The sequence below is a fragment of the Arachis duranensis genome, chromosome 3 (genome assembly GCF_000817695.3).
Source record: "Arachis duranensis cultivar V14167 chromosome 3, aradu.V14167.gnm2.J7QH, whole genome shotgun sequence".
NCBI classification, from domain to species: Eukaryota; Viridiplantae; Streptophyta; class Magnoliopsida; order Fabales; family Fabaceae; genus Arachis; species Arachis duranensis.
The window spans coordinates 62703896-62709614 of NC_029774.3; the positions used below are offsets into that span (position 1 = coordinate 62703896).

General features: G+C 36.0%; 1 long non-coding RNA gene across 1 annotated transcript; it reads left to right on the forward strand.

Moving 5' to 3' along the window:
* The first annotated feature begins 2925 nt into the window (after positions 1 to 2925).
* On the forward strand, positions 2926 to 4696 carry LOC107479262 (uncharacterized). Its single transcript, XR_008007411.1, has 3 exons — positions 2926 to 3312; positions 3393 to 3438; positions 3525 to 4696. It is a non-coding gene; the product is annotated as an uncharacterized LOC107479262 (long non-coding RNA).
* The last annotated feature ends 1023 nt before the right edge of the window (positions 4697 to 5719 follow it).

Consider the following 5719-nt stretch of genomic DNA (forward strand, 5'->3'; position numbering starts at 1 on the left):
ACCAGCAAATGCACTGGGTCGTCCAAGTAATACCTTACGTGAGTAAGGGTCGATCCCACGGAGATTATTAGTTTGAAGCAAGCTATGTTTAATTTATTATTCTTAGTCAGGATTTCAATTAAAATTATCTGTTTGAATTATTAGAAAAATAAAAGAGCGTGAATTAATTACTTATAATGCAGTAATGGAGAATATGTTGGGGTTTTGGAGATGCTTTGTCCTCTGAATCCCTGCAATCTAATATTCAACTCAATAACATAATTGCAAAGTTCCTTCCATGGCAAGCTCTATGTAGGGTGTCACCGTTGTCAATGGCTACTTCCCATCCTCTCAGTGAAAGTGGTCCAGATGCTCTGTCACAGCACGGCTAATCATCTGTCGGTTCTCAATCAGGTTAGAATAACACAGACAAGGTTTAGACTTTCCGGATTCTCATGAATGCCGCCATCAATCCGGCTTATACCACGAAGATTCTGATTAAGGAATCTAAGAGATATTCATTCAATCTGATGTAGAATGGAGGTGGTTGTCAGACACATGTTCATGGGTTGAGGAAGGTGATGAGTGTCACGGATCATCACCTTCTCCATAATTAAGCGCGAATGAACATCTTAGATAGGAACACGCATATGTGAATGGAAAAATATAAGTAATTGCATTAATTCATCGAGACGCTACAGAGCTCCTCACCCCCAACAATGGAGTTTAGAGACTCATGCCGTCAAAGAGTATGTAGTTTAGATATGAAAATATCATCCGGTACAAAATAAGTCTCTAAAGGTTGTTTAAATAGTAAACTAGTAACCTAGGTTTACAGAAAATGAGTAAACTAAGATAATTGGTGCAGAAATCCACTTCTGGGGCCCACTTGGTGTGTGCTGGGGCTGAGACTTAAGCCTCTCACGTGCTTAGGCTGTTTCTGGAGTTGAACGCCAGGTTGTAACGTGTTTTGGGCATTGAACTCCAACTTGTAACCTGTTTCTGGCGCTGGCACTACAAGAAAAATACCCATTCAGCCACACTTTTTTTAAGCTACATTTGAAAAGCGTAGCCTATTCATAGAATAGGCTACGCTTTTCTCCGTGTTGCCTTTTTATAAGAGAAAAGGATACACAAATGCGGCATCATTTAAAAAGCGTAGCCTTAGGTATTATAGAAATCACTTATAAAGCGTAGCCGTAGGTTGATATCTATAGCTTCACTTTTCGTATCAAAGGAGACGCTTTTAAAAGGTAACCTATTTTTTAAGTTTTGGGTGCACTTAAAAAGCGATGCCTAATGTATCTAGAGTAAAAAAAAATTGACACTTAGTGAAATTTTTTCCTCCTTCTTAAAAGCAAACTCATCACACTTAGTAAAATTTTTGTGATTCAATTCCCTCCAAATGTCACTCAATCACCTTCGTCCTCTTTCGTAAACCCTCAGTCTCACTTTTTCCTGAAAGCTCACTCATCACCTTCATCACCTTCATCGCGAAGTAGAAGCCCTCGCCATCGTTGCCCTACAAGAAGAAACCCTGTAACTCTCGCCATTGACTGTCGTCGCCTCCCACTCCCCACTCACCCCCCACTCCCCACTACTGACCGACACTCCTCTTTGCCATCGCTTGCACTGATCGTCGTTGTGTCACCCTCACCATCGTCACTGAGCCGCTCTCACCATCGTCGCTGCGCCGCTCTCGCCATCGTCATCTCCGTGCTTCTCATCTTCGCTGTGCTCACATCATTGAATAGGTATGTATTGATTTCTATTTGCTTCTGAAATTGATCAAAGGCTTAGGGTTCCTATTTTAGGGGTTTTAATTTGGGGGTTTTAATCTGTGAAATATGGGTTTGTGAACTGTAATTTGATAACATGCATGCTATTGTTGATGAAGATTTGTGGTATTTTAGGGTTTGTTTCTGAGACTGAATCCAAATGCATCGTTAATAAGTTTTTGTTTCTGTGATTTCTCAATGAATAAGTTGGCTTCTCCTTCTCTGTTTTCAGCTTCCGTTTCTATTTTCTCAATGAATAAGTTGGCAGCAACTCACCAATGAATTGTATCATATTGCTTTCCTGGTGGGTGCCGACTCTGAACAAAATTTTCAAGTTTAAATGTAACAATAGCAAATAGATCACTTTGCTCTGCAGACGACATATCTTTCAAAATTCGTTTTGCATCTTCATTTGATGAAACAGTAGCACTGTTCTCTGAATTATCTGCATGGTCCTTGTCCTTTGAATTATCTGCATGATCCTTGTCCTCAAGTTTGGAAGGCTTTGCATGCTTATTTCCAGTAGATTTCAATCTAACAGCTTTTCTCAGATTCCAATATGCATGACAATTATTTTAGATGCATGACAATCATTAGTATTAGGGTAGTTGTTTTGGATTATTTATGTTAAACTATTTTGACATATATTATGTATTAAATATAAATACTTAACTCAACAGTAATGTGGAATTTTCTTATTAGGCACATATAGTGAAAATGTGGAACATTATTGTTAGAAAATATATATGGACAAACATAAAGTTTTTTGTTGCTAACTAAGCAATAAGAATGCTTTTTGTTTTGCCCTAATACAAATGAGCTTGGTGCTTGTAATGGATTAGTTATACTTTGGGTTTTGTAAAAAGGATTAGGATGAAGTATTGAAGTTACCTCTTTCTCTCTTTATATGTGACTATATGTTAATCAATTATTGTTAGGATTCTGAGGAGTGCTTTTATTTATTCTTTTTGCTTGTTTTGGCTAAAGTCTTTCTGACTCAAGAGCTGTAATCTTGTAGAACTTGATAGGAAGAAATTTGATTCAAGAGCTGTAATCTTGCATGTTTCTAAATTCTAAGTGGTCGGTTCAGTCCCCTATTGCATCTCTTTTCCATTTCTTGAAGATAAGTATTGTTCATAAGTATAGCAATGGTCGTACTAATCAGGTGAGTTGCGGAAGGATCTAAATGTGGGTGTAGATGGTGAACTAGTGAACTAGTGAAGTCAAAGTTTATCAAGTGATTGCCCTAAGATTGAATATTGAATGGCAGGGTCAACAAGATTTCACGTTCAGAAATCAGAGGAGGAATGGAGGGCCATTCTCTGTCTGTCTCTATCTGTCTCCCTCATGAATTCACAGACAGTAGAGAGAGGGCAAGGAACAGAGGAATAGCCAAAGCACCAGGGAGCAAAAACAGGAGTGTTCTTCAAGTTTTTGGCTCTTCATCAACCATAGCACCAAGAGAAAGAGAATGATGGCCAAGGAGGGAGCTGACTGAAGCTTAAGAGGGAGCTGCGTTCCACTCACCCAACTATTCTTCGAGTTTCTTTGCTAGGTGAGGACAGCGACTTCATCTTCTTTCTTTTCTCCTCTAATTCAAAATTTTGATAATTCTCTTGCTCCATTTTTTTTCAGTTTATTCAATTTCTGTTAACACAACTACCACCACAAGCAAAGAGAGGTGAGTGATTTTCTCTCCTCTGTGTTTAATTTGGTTGAATGGCCTTGTGAAATGTAACCAAAATTCTGGTTCTTGGAACGGTTAAGGTTTGGGCTCAAGAGAAAAACAAGGACAAGTCTTGTGTATTTGATCAACAAAGAGGTAAGGGTTAGAATAGTTAGATATTGATTTTAGTTGTATTTGGTGATTAAATGGCAGAAACCTTTCCATTGAGTATGCTTATTGACCAGTCAGCTGCTTGATTCTTGGATCTGTATGTGAATGATTGTTGCTTTCTTAATCAGCACAGTTTACTTTGTAGTGGTAAATGGTAATGTTCTAATAAACAAAAATCAAGTACTAATGGGGACTATTATTCATTTGTCTAGAGTAGTTTACTGATTTCATGTTAATTATTTTTGTTTCATGTGGATTATATATGCTGCAGTATTTTCGTGGCTCATTGCAATTTGTCAACTATTGTAATAACCAATTAGATTGGAAGATGGTGCATCATTAGAATTCCTAGGTTTAAATAAAGGAAGGCATTCAGTTACACAATGAGAAATCACATACTAAATGTGATATCCCTTGATGATCCGTTTTAGTCGTTTCAGGATACTTTCTTGAGCTAATTCATTCTAAATGTGGTGGTTAGAGTAGTCTTTTTAACATGGTATTTTTAAATTCAATATTCTAACTTAAAAAAATTGCTCTGCTTCATTAGTGCTTCTGATCACTCTTGCTGGTTTCATTAGTGAATTTAGTTTATTATGCATATTATTTTTTATTATAAGGCATATTATTAGTGCTTTTGATTACTCTTGCTTATTTAATTTTTATTAGTGCTTCTGATCACTTTTGATTTCGAAGGATATGTGTGTGTGTGTGTGTGTGGCTTTTGATTTTAGGCAAGGTTGGAGTTTCTCGGCAATTGTTTGTAACAAAAAATCCATCTACTATCCCTTATGAAATCACTAAGGCTGGGATGAAGTTACCATTAGGCACCTATCTTTATTTTCTCATTGAGGTCTGTACTTTCTTTTGATTAGGGTGATGATTATTTAGAACGTGATATGTTTTATTAACTGAGATATATGTAGCATTTCAGAAACAAGCCAATCAACCAGGGTAAACAGAATCTATACATAGACATTTTTTTATTGCTGTTATGCTCCCATATAATTCTCATATAGTTTTTTTTATTATGGTTATGAAATCTGGGTTCTAATTTTCTGGTCTTCTGAAGGATATGTGTGTGTGTGTGGCTTTTTTCCCTTTTTTCTGAATTACTTAAAATGCACAAGTGTTAGCTTGGATCTGTCTTTTGGTTGGTCATCCTAATAAATGGGGTTGCTTGGTGGTTTAGTATTGAGGGTTGTTCTACCTGCTTTGTTTAACTGTTTTGAGGGTATGGTTTATAATATTAGGAGTATGTACGGTCTATTCCAAAGAAATTTTCTTATTATGATTTTGCCCATGAAATTTTCTAACTCCAGTTTCTTTTCACTGGTTTATGTGGATACCTTTTTGGATTATGATAATTTATCAAAGGGAATTGTCTTTACTACAGATCGGCCATATCAACCAGGTGAGCAGGTAAACATAGATTGAAAGATTAGAATTTGTTATCTAGGATAAAGTTAGCACAAAGCAAACAAGTTCCAAACAAGTTCCATTTTTTAACTGTGGAACACTAATGAAAAATAACTAAATGTACTACCATTTTTTTAAGTAAATTTGTTATTTTTTAGAATTTTATTTATTTACTGATATAGCTTCTGTTTTCATAATGGCCATAAGCCCATAACCTTTCGTTTCTTACTCTCTCTTGATGACTTTATATTATCTGATATGCCTTTAAGATATCATTCCAATGAATACTTTTAACTTTAATTGTTACCAACTTATTTTGTTCTATTTTTGGTCAGATCTCAATGCTTTCCAATATAGATTACTAGTTGGCCATTGGACTTAATGGCTTATGCTTATTTAGCTGTTAGTCCTCCAAGCATGATAGCGCAATCTGAAGAGGTGTGAACTAAACTAACTTTTCTGATATTGTTGTTGTAGAACTCAACTAGTGATTCTTTTGATAGATTATGGCTGCAGCAGCATCAAATAAAAGTACCGCCAAGAAAGATTCGAGATATCCTGAAATAGAGGAGCAAGCATTGTGCGAATCCAGTATATCAAAATACAACAATAATTTGTAATCCTCTTTATATTCATTGATACATGGAAAGTAGTAGTTTAGACATGTTTCATTTTTTCTTACTCTATTGTTGAGTGATTGTTCAAT